Source organism: Rhamphochromis sp. 'chilingali' (genome assembly GCF_963969265.1).
Source record: "Rhamphochromis sp. 'chilingali' genome assembly, chromosome: 20".
In the NCBI taxonomy this organism is placed as follows: Eukaryota; Metazoa; Chordata; class Actinopteri; order Cichliformes; family Cichlidae; genus Rhamphochromis; species Rhamphochromis sp. 'chilingali'.
Window position 1 is genome coordinate 32,951,928 of NC_137947.1, and position 17,083 is coordinate 32,969,010.

The window sequence follows — 17,083 nt, forward strand, 5'->3', positions numbered from 1 at the left end:
GTCTTAGAGAAATATGTTCTTTTAGCCTCTTTGACTCTATCCTGATAGAGGCGCCAGCAGTCCTTTAGGATTTGAAGAGACACCTGCAGTTTGTCCCTCTTCCATCTGCGTTCAGCTCTACGACACTCCCTCCTCACAGCCCATGTGGTGCTATTAAACCAAAGCTCGGTTTCAGCCTTGGGTTGCCTGGTTTTTAATGGTGCCAGTCCAAGATAGTTTGGCAGGAAGATCCAAACCTTTGTGTCCACAGGAAGTAGATCAGTGGGGACAAACCATACCATACCATACCAACTTTATTTCTAAAGCACTTTAACATAAAACCAGAGTTTCACAAAGTGCTGTACATGTTAATAGCATACGTAAAGAAAATTAAAATGAGATACGATAAAATAAATAGATACAATAAATTGAAACATGTTAAAACAAATTGAGTCAACCCCTCTAATCAATGCCAAAGGCTTCAGCGAATAAATATGTTTTAAGAAGACTTTTAAATTCGGAGAGAGAAGAGGCCTGCCTAACATGCAAGGGCAGATCATTCCACAACTTTGGAGCAGCTACAGCAAAAGCACGATCACCTTTAAGTTTATACTTAGTTTTCGGTACCTTAAGGAGTTGCTGATTGGCGGACCTAAGGGAACGGGCAGGTGTATATGGTTGTAGTAGCTCCGAGAGGTAGGGGGGGGCCAGGCCATTAAGAGATTTAAAAGCAAATAAGAGAATTTTAAAAACAATCCTAAAATGTACAGGTAGCCAGTGGAGTGAAATTAAAATAGGGGTAATGTGCTCAAACTTTTTTGTTCCAGTTAAAAGACGTGCTGCAGCATTTTGCACAACCTGCAGGCGCCTAATGGACGCATCACTAACCCCAAAATAAAGTGCGTTACAATAATCCAGCCTAGAAGTAACAAAGGCATGGATTACTGTCTGAAAATGCTGTTTCGATAAGATAGGCTTTATTTTGGCTAATTCCCTCAAATGAAAAAAGCTAGATCTTACAACAGCTCTGACCTGGCTTTCAAGTTTAAGATTTGCCTCTATTTTAACTCCCAGATTAGTGATGACTGGTTTAACATACTGTGCCAGTGAACCAAGATCTATAATAGTGGCCTCAGAAGCGCCACCAAAAACCATCACTTCTGTTTTCTGTTCATTAAAATGTAAAAAGTTCAAAGCCATCCAAGTCCTTATTTCATCAAGGCATCTGAGCAGCGGGTCTACTGAGAAGCCATTTATCTTTTTAAGTGGGAAATAAATCTGGGAGTCATCGGCGTAGCAGTGGAAAGAAATCCCATGTTTCCTGAAAATAGACCCAAGGGGTCGGAGATCTAGAGAGAAAAGAAGCGGGCCTAAAACTGAACCCTGTGGAACCCCACATTGAAGAGAAGCAGTAGAGGATACAAACTCCCCTAGTTTCACAGAGAAAGTTCGCTCTGCCAAATAGGATCTGAGCCACTGCAGTGCGGTACTCCGCATACCCACCAACTGCTCTAAACGGGAAATTAAAATATTATGATCCACTGTATCAAAAGCAGCAGTTAAATCTAACAGCACAATAATAACACAGTCACCTGAGTCATTTGCCAAAAACACATCATTAAAAACTCTTAAAAGGGCAGATTCGGTACTATGTAAAGCTTTAAAACCAGATTGGAAAACTTCTAAAATACCGTGTTCTTCTAGGAAGGACATTAATTGCTTGTAAACTACCTTTTCAAGAATCTTTGAGATAAAAGGCAGTTTGGAAATAGGTCTGTAATTCGCAATAATATCAGGATCAAGAGCAGGTTTTTTGAGTAGAGGCTGAATCACTGCATGTTTGAGATTGACAGGTACAACACCAGAGGACAGACTACTATTTACAATGGATTGTACAGCTGATGCTATAGTGAGAAAAACCTCTTTGAAAAATCGAGGAGGGAGAGCATCATAAGGGGAACCTGAGGGCTTCATGTGAGCAACCAACTCCTGCAGGCAGAGCATGGAAACTGGCTCAAACCTGTCAAAGACAGCAGAACTAGGGACAGGGGTAGAAGGGTCGAGAACGGACTGGGAAGTCTGTGCTTTGACAGATAGCACTTTATCAATAAAAAAGTGTAGGAAGTTTTCACAAATTTCCTGAGAAGACTCGACAGAAGACTGTGGAGCATGAAGGACCATATCAATAGTCTTAAATAAGACATGAGGCTTACGACAATTTGCCTGAATAATAGTAGCGAAATGTTTCCTCTTAGCATCTTTTACAGTTTTCTGGTAAGAATTCCAGTAGTCTTGTAACATTTGGTATGACACCTGAAGTTGATCCTTCTTCCATTTACGTTCAGCTCTCCTACACTTTCTTCTGGCAGCCCGGGTGTCTTCATTCAGCCAGGGTTCAGATTTGGCTTTAACTTGCTTAAGCTTAAAGGGGGCCACTGAATCTAAAGCAGTTTGGCAGACAGAATAAAACCACGTACTCAGCTCTTCTGTATCATTGCATATGAAATCAGGAAGGCCGCCGTTCTGATTAAAAACAATAGAGAACTGTCCAGCAGAGGAAGGGTTAAAAATACGACAGCTCCTAGCAGCAACAGGAGGAAGATTAACTTTAGTACAAGGAAGGAAAACCTCAAACAGGACAGGCCTATGGTCTGACCATACAACATCACAAACCTCTAAGTTAGAGACAGGTAAATTGTGAGTTAAAACAAGATCCAACGTGTGCCCATATTTTTGTGTAGGCACAGACACAGGTTGCACAAGATCAAAAGAGTCAATAAGATTTAAAAAGTCCTTTGCCATTGGCTTGTCAGGGCAGCACACATGAATATTGAAGTCCCCAATAATAAGAACATGATCATATTTTGGCATAATTTCAGCCAACAGATCAGAAAAGTCATTTAAGAAGTTCTTATTGTATTTTGGGGGTCTGTAAACAGCTGGCTAAAGGCAGAGGAGAACTGGGTGGCAGTGAAAGAGTTAATGATCCAACAGTGACAAACGGAAGCACTGGTTTGAAGTGCAGTGTGCAAAAACACAAGCTCAAATAATACAGCCATTTGGTTGGAAAAGGCAGTGACAGAGATTTTAATCTTATCTACCCACACAGGCAAAGACATTCCACAAATCTTACATGTCTATTTCTATTTTCTATTCTATTTTCTGCCTAGCCGTCAACTAGAGATTTATATCCCTGATAAGCAGAAGGAGTCTCGCTATCTGGTTAGCATCTCCTATGAACTTACAATGGCCACACTGTGTGTGATAGAGCATAAGGCCCATTTGTGGTGCACATGCATGCAACTGGTGAAAATGTGATTCTACAATTACTAAATTGATATGGGTAAAATACGAGATCAATACAACAAAAAAAATCTTCCACCACACCGTGTTCATGTGTGGGACCAGGTACTGACTGATTAATGGAGTCAGTGAGGCTTAAAAAATCCTTCACCAGAGGTTTGTCAGGACAGCAGACATGGATATTAAAATCTCCCACAATACAAATGTGATCATAGTTGGGCATCATCCCAGCTAGAAATTCTGAAAAGTCACTTATGAAGTTCTTATTGTAATTTAGGGGATGATAAATGATAGCAAAGAGAACAGAGCGCGATTGACTTTAGAACACGTCAGCTCAAAGCTGGAAGATGAAGGCTGTTTATATTTAAAATCCTTTTTAAAAACAACCACCATACCTCCTCCTCTCCCTGATGTCCAGTACAGTGGTCCCTCGTTTATTGCGGGAGTTATGTTCTAAAAATAACCCGTGATAGGTGAAATCCGCAAAGTAGCCAACTTTATTTTTTTCTTTAATTTTCTATTTTTTTTCTTTTACAATTATAGAAGTTTTAAGGCTGTAAAACCCCTCAATACAGACTTTATACACTTTTTCTCAGACAGGCATGAACATTTTCACACTTTTCTCTCTTGTTTAAACACTCTAAGTTCAAACCTTGGTAGAAAAATAAGTCCAGTATTATAGAATGAAACCAAAAACCTTTGACGGTGCAAAACGTTTCGTGGACACTGTTGTGTTTGTTGGGAAGAAAACTTACAAACATACAGTACAGCACACTGCTACTAAGATTTATGTAAACTTGACAAGCTGAACACATTCTGTACTGTACAGGACACAAGATTGATTGAAGACAATATGCTGTTAAAAAAAAAACATGCAAAATTGCACACCAAAAAATCAGCGAAACAGCGAGGCCACAAAAGGTGAACCACGTCATAGCGAGGGACCACTGTATTTGTTAAAATAGGAACAACTCATTGTTAAAAGTTCAGATAAAAAACTAGACTCACCAGTGTTTAGCCAAGTCTTGGGGACATACATGAAGTCCATGTTCCAGGAGGTGAATAACTCCCTCAGAATAAGAGATTTGTTTACCAGCAATCTGGCATTTACCAGGCCAACCATAACAGGAGCTGAGGCAGAGCTATGAACCTCAGCAGCATAGTGAGCCCGACACAGCGGCCTCATATTGCAGAGGTTTGATCTGGTGCACATTGAGCTGAAGAGGACAGGGGTCATGAGTGGAGCATCATCCAAGCCGACCACAGGGATTGGGCAGGAATCCAAAGGGTCCAGGAATTGCCGATGCATAAAAACTTCATGATATAATCAATGAATTCCTTGGACGGGAGTGGGACGATGCAACAAGGCGAGCTTGAGTATAACCAGCCAACCACTGCCCCTACCCTGACTCCTTCGCTGGGGAGGTAGCATGACAACACGGCATAGGTAAGTTGGTATTTGTGACAACAGCGGGCACCAGGATTTCTTTCCTCTGTTAGCAAACGGAACTGTATTTTGACAAGTACTTCGGAGATTCAGAAGCAATTTGCGGTTGTACATCAGTAATGCTGGTTCCTGAGTCACACATGACAGGAGCAATATAAAAACAAACAAAACTGACGGCAATAGATGAGCATCCACATACATTGGGCGCCATCTTCAAACCTGCTTTTATAATAACACATTTAATTTTTTCTATAATTACAGAATGACTCAGTGTGAACTCTCAGAAACTCACTGTGAAGTTGTGGCCTCTGCTCTGAAGTTCAACCCCTGCCATCTAACAGAGCTGGACATGAGTGAAAACAACCTGCATAATTCAGCAGTGAAGCTTCTATGTGCTGGATTGGAGAGTCAAAACTGTCAACTGGAGACTCTGAGGTGAGTTCACTGACTGAAGTGTGTTGTTTTTCTATGTTTAAGAAATTTGATTGATGTTTGAAACTTCTGTTCAAAAATGTTCAGGATGTGTCTGAAGACAAATGCGAAGAAATTTGAGTGGTTTCAGAAATGTTGTGTCTCTCCAAAGGACTGAACAACAGTTTTTCCTTTTGGCTCCAAATAGAAGTGACAGACTTGAGCAGGCTTCATTTAAAGGCTGACAGAAGTGGAGTGGTGACGGGGAGATGTTTGACAGGACAGTTTTTCAGCCTCAACAGGTTCAATGTTGTGCTCTATCAGTCAGTGAAGATGAAGTCAGTACAGATGAGGCTGTAGAGTGTGACTGTATGTCTGGACTTTTCTTTATTTCTATTGGCTGTCAGTGAGATTTCAGAGCAATCAGAGACTGTGGATCTGTGTATGAAGTATAATTCATGTACAGTTGTTGGAGTTGTAGAATGAGAAATGGCCGTTTTTGTCACGGTCCTGGGTCTGTAACCCAGTGTGTTGAGTTGTTTATTATTTGCTGTATACAGTGGCTTGCAAAAGTATTTGGCCCCCTTGAACTATTATTATTGTGCAATCTACTGTACAATATAAAGCGCCTTGAGGCAACTTTTGTTGTGATTTGGCGCTATATAAATAAAATTGAATAAAATTGAATTGAAATTTTCCACATTTTGTCACATTACAGCCACAAACATGAATCAATTTTATTGGAATTCTATGTGAAAGACCAACACAAAGTGGTGCACACGTGAGAAGTGGAACAAAAATCATACATGATCCCAAACATTTTTACAAATAAATAACTGCAAAGTGGGGTGTGCATAATTATTCAGCCCCCCTGAGTCAATACTTTGTAGAACCAGCTTTTGCTGCAATTACAGCTGCCAGTCTTTTAGGGTCTGTCTCTACCAGCTTTGCACATCTAGAGACTGAAATCTTTGCCCATTCTTCTTTGCAAAACAGCTCCAGCTCAGTCAGATTAGATGGACAGCGTTTGTGAACAGCAGTTTTCAGATCTTGCCACAGATTCTCGATTGGATTTAGATCTGGACTTTGACTGGGCCATTCTAATGCATGGATATGTTTTGTTTTAAACCAAAATGTAAATAGTTGGTTTTTGTATTATATGATTTATTTATTACATTTTATGTGGAGTGAATAAATAAAAGTATATTTACGGTGGCCCCAAGAGACAAAGCACGTACAAACACGTACAAACTCTGAAGCACATACAAACCCTGAAGCATGTACAAACTCCAAAACACGTAAAAACTCCAAAACATGTAAAAACTCCATAGCACGTGGTCTAAGGAGCTTGGAAAGAAAAGCGTCTGGACTTCTTTAAGTTACTTGAAGACGATTCACCTCTCATCCGAGAAGCTTCTTCACTTAGCTCTCACCCGTCTGTCACTTACTTCTCATCCATTCGTCACTTACCTCTCATCAGTCCGTCACTTACCTCTCCCCTTTGCCTGTGTCTGACGCCTGTTGCATTATGGGTAGCAGGGATTCCAGGCCAGCCAATCAGAGTAGAATTTGACAATAAAGCCAAAGATGGCCTCCAGTGAAGGTGGGACATGATAGCTGACATCACTGCAGACTGGAGCCTGAACCAGGATCTGCCAGTTCCATGTAATCACATCATTTTAATGTCATTATTTTACTGATCAGATTTAGAAACATCACTGCCTATTTTATTGTTCACACTAAATCCATCCATGATGGCTCCATGTGGCCACGGCTGGATGTTCAGCTTACATCACAAATGTGTGATGGATTTGAATGCTCGGCTTCTTTTCCTTCTTCAATAATTCCTTCTTCAATAATTAGACATACAGGGCACACAGTGTGTGTACAGAACAGGTGAAATCATTATGAAGGCCTCACTGGAATATGGAAAGGAAGCATCACAGTACAGCTTAACTGAAGCTTTAAAGTCTCTGATATGAAATCAGAAATGAAGCAGCCAGAGCTTTTTCATGAGTGACAATCCACTGTGAATGTGACCCATATAGCAAGCCGTGTCAAGCCGGCACTGCTGGCTGACTTCTGGCATAAGACGTATGTCATCCAAATATGGGCCAGGCCTGGCATAGATGGTACTGTCTATGTGATAGCATGCCATATGTGGTTTGGTTTATGTGGCCCAGGCTCATAGAAAACAGGTCTGGCCCGGATCTGGCATCAAGCTGGCACTTCTGACTGACTGGTGTCATGGCAGGGTGTATGTCAACCAGATGTGGGCCAGGTCTGGCAATGATGGCACTATTTACGTTCCTATTTTCCTATTTTTGTCATCGTTGTATTTTTACTCAGTTGTATATAGTATTTGTATTTGTATTCTATTTTTATCTTATTGTATATTTATTTTATTTTATTCTACTGTATATAGTATTTTATTTTATTCTATTCTGTACAGTTGTGTACTGTATTTATTCTTATTGTATTCTAATTTTTGCCTCATAACTTTTGCACTGTCCACTTCCTGCTGTGACAAAACAAATTTCCCACGTGTGGGACTAATAAAGGTTATCTTATCTTATCTTATCTTATCTTATCTTATCTTATCTTATCTTATCTTATCTTATCTTAGTTAGAAGACCCAAATGCCATGTTGCAATACTATACTGCTATAGTAGACAACGTTTCAAATGCAGTTTGACAGATTTGTGAGTGTACACTTTATCCAAAACCTAGTGACGGTTTACTCATCTTTCCCAGTGGGAGGCTGTAGCTCAGGAGGTAGAGCAGGTCACCTACTGATCGGAAGGTTAGTGGTTCAATCCCTGACTCCTCCAGTCTGCATGTCAAGAGTGTGACTGTGTATTGTTAGGAAGCACTCTGTTTAGAGAAAATGTGTGACTGGGTGAATGTGGCATGTTGTATAGAGCACTTTGAGTAATCCGGGAGACCACCAGAAAAGTGCTATATAAGAGTCAATCCATTCACTGTCTGAACAGAGGTTTGTCATGTTACTTTTGCACTATTATGTTCCGGCACATGTTGTTATTACATGGTTTGATTAAGGTACACATTAGGCTGACATCGGGGCCAGAGCTGAAACGGTTCTGGGCCAGCACAGGGACAGAAGTGTGTCTACAACTGGCACTTAGCTGTACACAACTTATACATGCCCACATACCACAAAAAATGACGGCCCTTTAGTGGCCCAGATCAGGTTTGCCAGAGGTAATCCATACATGAGCCAGCACAGGGGCCAGTATGTGGGCCACATCACTTCTGCTGATTTCATTCATTTGGAAGTCCTGTAGCTGAGTTTGGGAGAGACTAACAGCCTCGGCAGCAGAGCGGAGAAAGGCTGTAACATCACCAATTTACTCTACCTGTGACATCATTTTATCAGAAAACATATGCTCATGTTTTTAGTATGCTTGGCTTGAAGAGCTAAAATGTAAGAAAATCAAATGGTGCTCTTTATTATTTTGTTGGTTTTGTTTCCCGTCTCTTCAATGGACCCCAGCTGTGGTCACAGTGTGTGTTGGATAATCTGGCCCAGGATGAGGCCAAACTGAAATGGGATTAAATGCCTGTTGGATATTTGAGCTTAGTGTAGTTACATCAAATCACAACAAAAGTTGCCTTGAGGCGACTTTTGTTGTGATTTGGCGCTATATAAATAAAATTGAATTGAATTGAATTGAATTTCTGCCCAATTTAAAAACATTATCCATAAATATTGAGTAATAACTTGACTCTCACACAGCGTGAGTAAAATGCCTTTAAACATCTGGGTTATCCTGCAGATCAAAGTATTTGTAAAAACACGTTTGTGAATCATGTTTGGTTTATGAGGAAAATGATTCAACAACTTCCTTTTAATATACAACATTTTATCATATTTATTTATAACCCTCTTTTGTCTGACCATTTGAGTCACATTAGAATTTTCAATAAAGGATCCACAGAGTTTGGTAAAAATTATGACAGTAGGTGTTTGTGTGAAAGTGCGGGAAGCAAATTTGTGTCTGATTTTCTTTCAGTGTTGCACTTTGTAGACGCTCCCTGAGCACTGGTCTCACAGCCAGCTCCACATAGAGACCTGTGTTGTTAGTCCAGGTCAGAAGATGACTTGTCGGAAGGAAAATGAGCTAGTAGTTTGTTTACTAGCTACTAGAAAAAAGGTGTTGGACTTCAAATATGTCCATTTCTTTCTCACTTCACCTTTAAAAGTGAAGCCATGTGGTTCCTTGAATGGAAAACACAGCTTTTTCAAGTCTTTTTCATGGTTTTATGATAAATGTACAACTTTAATGTGAAAAATTCAGAGTTTTTTCTCTTGTTGTGTTTGTTTGAAGCTGCTTCCTGTTGGCTTCAGCTGTTTGGAGTTTCCATTTTCTAAACTTCTACATTCTGAACCTTCTTCAGCTCTGAACAGATTATGAATCGCTGAATGATTTCAAGCTCACACTTTGTCTAATAAACGTACATCTTTCATTCTTTCTACAGATTGAAGCTCTGTGGTTTGTCAGAGATCAGCTGTTATTATCTGGCAGTAGCGCTGAAGTCCAACCCCTCCCATCTGAGAGAGCTGGACCTGAGCCTGGACAACCTGCAGGATTCAGGAGTGAAGCATCTGTGTGGTTTTCTGGAGAGTCCAGGATGTGGACTTGAAACTCTGAGGTCAGTCAGCATGTTTTAGTTGTGCTGAGATGAATATGATGTGAAAGTTGTGCTGACACTAAACTGCAGACATCAGGCTGATATTATACTGATCTACACTGAGGATTTTCATGGTAAAGCCTGTTTTCTTCTTCTCTGGTTTAGTTAATTGACTGTAGGAGAACAATGTTCACATTTCCAATAGTCATATTCAAAGTATGGCCCATGGCCCACACGGTGCCGAGCAGCCTGCCGACCTTTCCAAATTCAGAGAGAGGGGACTCTGATTAACTATGTACCGTTCTTCCTCAAATTTCTAAGTATCAGACACAGTTGTGAATAATCCACAGCTGACTCTCTTTAGCTGGTCAAAGGTCACGGCACATAGCAATCTGTGAAACAAACAGTTTGGAGCAGGAGTTATTGCAAATTTACAAACTGACACTGCTGCACGGCATGCTGGGTAATGCTAACTGGTCAGGTATGTGTCTGCTGTTTGGAAGCTTTTGTGTGGGCGGGGCTCAGGCAGCTCCGCTTACAACGTGACAGTGAAGCAGCTGGAGAATAATAAATAAAGATTTCAACAGCAGGCAGGATTTCATAAGCTGATGTACAAACATCTAGAATGATGGTGGCAGGTACAGAAACAGGTCCACAAAGACTGAAGCGTGTCTCCATTCCTTTGCATATTCCATATTTTATACTGAGAGTTTCCAGAAGAGCAAACAATAAACATGCCTCCAAACTTGTGACGAGTCAGACTGATATCATTTCTACAGAGAACAGTGTGAGGTCACTTCAATCAGGACAAACACTGCAGCAGGAATGACTACACCCACTCAGTCTGATATCCCCCGTGAATTATCAAAGTTGAGAGAGGAGATGAATGAGAAGCTCAGTGTTATCAACACTGACTTGAAAGAAATGGCTCAAAGGATTAGAGATGGCACGATACCACTTTTTAATGTCCGATACCGATACCGATATCATAAATTTGGATATCTGCCGATACCGATATGAATCCGATATAGTGTTTTTTAATCAACAAAACTGTTTTTTAAAATATCTTGCTGCATTTTGTATAAGTTCATACTCAAGTTTAAAACAACAACTACACTAAAGCTATTCTGTTATACCTGTATGCAAAAAAAAATATTTCATAGTTCAGCAATACTGATCAATCTAATAAACTTAAACCTACACCATCCTCCCTATTGTGGTATTTTAAAGAGTACTTAGCATAAATATTAAGCAACCTAACTAATAGGGTTCCAACTCCCAGCAACAACAAAAATAAATAAATAAAAAATAGGGAACCACCCCTCACGCTCCACCTCATGATGCTTAATCGACGTAATCAACCTTAATTTGATGCAGTGTGAAAAAAAATGCACAGAAATCAATTATTTTTCAAGAAATATTAAATAGATTCAACATCTTTCTTCAACAGAACTGCAGACTGCACAGATGGTACCTTCCCAAAGGAAAAAGTACTATAGCTTACTAGGGTATATATATTAGACTTAATAGTCACTATATACAGTAATTGACTTCTATTCATTTTACATCAAATTAAAACTTTGGGTGTCAGATAATTATTTATTAAAAGCTCGACATTTTAAATGAGAATAAGAAAGAAAAGTATGTCTTTGTGCCCCCTTTTCCCTGTTAATGCCCTATCGGCCCCCCTGGCTAAACTTTGCTAGATCCGCCCCTGCACAGTTACCAGCGTCAGCTACGTAGAAAAAGATCCTCGAGTAGAAAGTAATATTAAATAAATTCTAACAACAGCTGATCAAGCTTAAACGTGCTGCTGTTGTTCAGCCGCTGGTTTCCTCTTTGTGGTGCAAAGTGGGCCAAAAGCAAACTAGAGACACGGACTCGCGACAGAAAAGCCGATCAGCTGATCATTAAGCAGTTTCATGATTGAAGTAGCAGCAGGAGAGGCAGTCGCTTGTTAAGCTTAACGCAGGAATGCTTTACAAACATTCAGAGGTGGACTTACACACTTGCTTTACTTCTCTCGGGGATAACTTTGTGGGAGATGAAATGCCGGGTTGCTAGCGAAGCTCCACATGCTATCCAGACCACCGACAGGTCCCCATGCCACAGCTGCTCTATCACGTGATGCATACTGCTCCGACGTGCTAACGTTCTGAGGTGAGTTACGGCGTGTTGCAAGTTTTGTGAGGTGCTTTCGTGATATTTAATGGATCGGATTACATTTTTTATTTTTCTCCGATATCCGATCCAGTCATTTAGGTCAGTATCGGACCGATACCGATACGTAATATCGGATTGGTCCATCTCTACAAAGGATTGAGGAGACTGGACGGAGCGTGTCTGAAATGGAAGGATTTGGTATGGATGTGAAAGACATGCTCTCCCATACACTTAAACTACAAGAGCACCTTCGGGCACAGCTAATAGACTTGGAGGCACGCTCATGAAGAAATAATGTACGTATTCATGGCATACTGGAGGGAGCGAAAGGAAATAATATAATGGAATTTATTGACAATTTTATTAAGACTGAGCTGGGACTTCCTGACACCCCGCTAGGGATACAAAGATGTCACCGCTTGTTAGGCCCTAAGCCTCCGCAGGAATTGAACCCAAGATCTGTTGTTATATGTTTCCTTGAGTTTAAGATTAAACTCATGGATAACAAAAGACAAAAATAAAAAGGCAGGAAAGGACCCAAACGCAGGACTCTCAAAGATGGGACTAAACGCAGCTTTTATTGTTGGAAAAACGCCTCATAAATATAAGTCACAAAAACAAAACAAAACATAGGAACTGAAACACAGGAACTGAGCCACTAAACCGGAGTACAAGACAAAACACACAGCACACAGAGGGTAGCAACATTAAGGATGTGACAGAGAGCAAAGGAAAACGCATATATCAACAGGGGAGTAATCAGGGAATGTGAAACAGGAGGGAGACACAGCTGGGAGAGATCAGGGCTAATGAGACAGGGGGGGGGGGAGTAAAACTGAACACACTGACATCAGACATGAACCTTCAAAGTAAAACAGGAAACAAGAAACAATTTACAAAGACGCAGGCTTGACACTGAACTAAATGTAGAATAATAATAATAATCAAAACAGCATCACTAAAGAAAGACACCAAAATATAAGAAAGAGAAAATGCTGGGTCAAAATGACCCAGAAACGTGACACATTCAGTATAAAGGGAAATGCGTGTTTTCTGAGCAAGATTATACCAGTGACACCCTGGCGAAGAGAAAGGGATACGCCACTATTCGAAGAGCGTTAAAAGAAAAAGGCCTTCGTTTCCAGACACTCTATCCAGGTTCATTTTAAGTTCATTTTAACACCGGACTGGTAATCTATAATGAAGCACAGGAGGTGGCTGCCGATCTGAGGCGAAGAGGAGAAGAGGAGAAGAGGACTGATGGACGGTGGAAACCTGATCCCTGTAGTAGAACTGCTGAGGACAAGGATGAAACGACCACCATGGGAAACTGCAGAGGCGCCACGCTACAACAGAGAGATGAGAGTACAATGCATTCAGGAAAAATTACATTCCGACACAACGTGAGTACCATCTGAGGATTTCCTCTTTACAATCACCAATGTAACTTTATGGCCAATGTAAACTTTCCTCATCTTTGTAAGTAATCATGACCCTTTGGCTGAAAAACCCACGCTTGTACATTACTGCATGTGCGCCGATCTGGCTAAAGCAGGGGTGTCGAACTCCCGGCCTCGAGGGCCGGTGTCCTGCAGGTTTTAAATCTCACCCTGGGTGAACACACCTGGATCAAATGATTAGTTCATTAGCAGGCTTCTGGAGAACTTCAAGACTCATATGCTCGGACTCGAGCTCGTCACTGGCCAGTTTGCAAGACAGTCACTCAAAATGCAGGCCTGACATTCTGATTGAGATCCAGCAAACACTATTCAGATATATTATGATGTGGCTTATGGTCACATTCTTATGGGTATCAGTGCATCATGGAGTTGAAGGAAGTGAAATGGCATATAGGAGAGCAAAAGAAGCAACAAGGAGACCGATGGTAGATATGGATATTAGTGTGCGAACATGTTTTATTGCATTGTCAGAAGTATGATGTTGAAAGAAGACATCTGATCACAAAGCTGGACGATATGAAAGTGAACCTGGACTTGATTGATTTCTTTCGCATGAACTCTATAAGTGAAAGTTAAACAAGTTTTGGTTTTTAAGGCAGACCCATTTGTTTGGGAGGATTTGAATTTATTTTTTACTTTTTTGTCATTTCGGTCCACACGCCACACCAGTTGGTGGCGGTAATGCAACATTTTCCTGTTTCCTGTTTTCCTGAAGAAGACTTCAAGACTCCAGAGGCCTGTTGAGGAGGTCATTTAGCCTCTTATGCGGAGTCAAGTCGGAGGCTGGTAGTATTATGGAAAAACACTGAAATGTACAATACAATGGGCAAGTTGAGGAGGGGAAGAGAGAGCTCTACTCATGCTGCGCTCCTATGGGAGGACAGCATGACAACAGAAAACAAAAAACTCCTCTGCACAAAGAGCACATAAATGTCCACATCACAACATCATGAAGCACGTTACAAGCCACAGCGGTGGGTAAGGGGTGAGAAGTAAGCTGATGCAGATACAGCCATCCTGCCCTGCAGCTATTCATCCAGCGCTCGGCCTCGGAGATAAGTGTACAAGAGCGTTTGGAACGAAGAGTCTAAACACAGATTGTTATGTTCAGCTCCAGCCTTGAGACCACAGCTGGCGCCGATATGGTAGCCGCATGAAATAATGGTGGTGTTCTTGCTTTAGTGCGAACCACTGATGTCCCAATGTCAATTTTAAAGTCTGCTTCTCGTCAAGAAGAGGGTGTCAATTGCATTCAGGGACTAGTTGATCAAACTGGTACCTATTAGTGAAGGGTTTTATTAACCATAAAGAGGTTACACTGTTAAATGTTTACAGACCGCTAGGAAGAGACAGGCAATTGATTAAAAGAGTTTTTGATTTAATATGTGCAGAAGTATCTGGGGTGATAATATGTGGGGGTGACTGGAACATTCACCTTAATCCACCATTAGACTCTTCAACAGGAACAAAAAAGATATTACCTGAAGCAAATCAAGTAAATAAATTGCTTAAAGAACTAGGCATGGTGGATGTATGGGGAGATCTTCATCCAAAGACGTTTTTCTTTTTTTTCTCACTCTCATTCGATGTTTTCTAGACTGGACTACTTTTTCATGCTCAACTCAGACAGACACAGGGTTATTGATTGTGATATAGGAGTAAGAGACATTTCAGATCATGCTGGAGTTTATTTGACATTACACTTGGACACTAGGCGTAAAGCGACCCTTTGGACAGTCTCGGTCGTTGTGTCCTTGGGCAAGACACTTCACCCGTTGCCTACTGGTGGTGGTCAGAGGGCCCGGTGGCGCCAGTGTCCAGCAGCCTCGCCTCTGTCAGTGCGCCCCAGGGTGGCTGTGGCTACAATGTAGCTGCCATCACCAGTGTGTGAATGGGTGGATGACTGGATATGTAAAGCGCTTTGGGGTCCTTAGGGACCAGTAAAGCGCTATATAAATACAGGCCATTTACCATTTACCATTTAACTCCAGCCTTCTCAATGAAACTCAGTTCTGTAAATCTGTAGAAAATGAATTTAAAAACTATATGAATGATAATAACAATGGAGACATTTCACCCAGTGTGTTATGGCAGCGGTCCCCAACCCCCGGGCCTCGGACCGGCACCGGTCCGTGATTCATTTGGTACCGGGCCGCGAGAGTTGAGGCTCAGGTGTGAAATGTATTTTTTTCAGGGTTTTTATCGGTTTTCAGCGTTATTTTGTTATCGTTTTTATCATTTACTCGGTTTTCCTGGGTCTTTTCACGTGTGTTATGAATAAATCTTCTTTTTTTCGGTACCGGTACTAGTTTTATTTTGTTGCATTTATCCGCGACACCTTAAAGGCCGGTCCGTGAAAATAATGTCGGGCATAAACCGGTCCGTGGTGCAAAAAAGGTTGGGGGCCGCTGTGTTATGGGATGCTGCTAAGGCAGTTCTCAGAGGTAAATTTTTAATGTGGTCACCTATTAAGAAAAAGGGAAAAGAGAGACAAATTGAGGAGGCAGTCATGAAACTCAGATGGTTAGAAGACGAATACATGAAAAATAATAATGAAGATACTCGGACACAGCTATTACTTAGAAGGCAGGTCCTTAACGAATTGTATGAGAACCAAATGGAAAACAAAGATAGATTTATTAAGCAGACCTAATATGAAAATGGCCCCAAAGCTAAGAAATTTCTTGCCTGAAAGACACGTAAACAGCAAGGCGACAGGTATATACACAAAATAAAGAACCCACAGACCAATAAGATACAATATAACCTGGAAGACATACAAAAATCCTTTGTTGCGTATTACTCAAATTTATATAACCAGCCCCCAGCAACAGATTTAACAATTGTAGATAACTTCTTGGCCTCTCTAGATTTACCTTCTATTGGGACAGAACAAAATAAGGTATTTAAACAACAAATAACAGAGGAAGAAATTAATAAAACTATATCAAAGTTGAAGAGGAATAAAATGCCAGGCACAGATGGTTTCCCTTTAGGGAAAAAATTGTAAACATACTTTTACACCGTTACTGAAATCCTGTTTTAATTATATCTTTGGGGGGGGGGGGGGGGGGCAAAATAACAGTATTATGGAGACAAGCTCTCATCTCTGTAATACCAAAGTCTGGAAAAGACAAAACCAAATATAGCTCCTACAGACTCAGTATTAAATATAAACTATAGAATATTTGCAACAATATTGGCCAAGTGACTTGAACCTATACTCCCTGAACTTTTGATACTGGTCAGAGAGGATTTGTAAAGAATAGACAAACACATGATAACATAAGACGGGCACTTCATCAAATAAATGATATCAAAAACATAGAGATGGTAGTTCTTAGCCTTGACGCTGAAAAAGCCTTTGACTCCGTCAGATGGGAGTTTTATGTTGGGTTCTAAAACACCTTGGTTTTAATAACCAGATGATTAGTTGTTTGAGGTCCTTGTATAATTCTCCTTATAAAAGGATAAACGTTAATGGGGACCTCTCAGACTTAGTTCTTAAAAGAGGATATAGACAGGGCTGTCCTCTTAGCCCTGCTCTATTTGCACTGTTTATTGATCCATTGGCACAGGCCATTGAGAATGCGAGGAAGTTACAGGTGTTATCATCAATGGCAAAGAGTACAAGGTTTGTTTATATGCAGATGATGTCCTTGTGACT

At 40.8% G+C, this 17,083-nt stretch overlaps 1 pseudogene across 1 annotated transcript in view; it reads left to right on the forward strand.

Moving 5' to 3' along the window:
* LOC308388219 (protein NLRC3-like) overlaps nucleotides 1–17,083 on the forward strand; it is a 45,105-nt pseudogene that overhangs the window by 13,412 nt on the left and 14,610 nt on the right. Inside the window, exons 4-5 of the transcript XR_013974736.1 lie at nucleotides 4,991–5,164; nucleotides 9,641–9,814. The product of XR_013974736.1 is annotated as a protein NLRC3-like (transcript). The remainder of the gene's footprint in view (nucleotides 1–4,990; nucleotides 5,165–9,640; nucleotides 9,815–17,083) is intronic.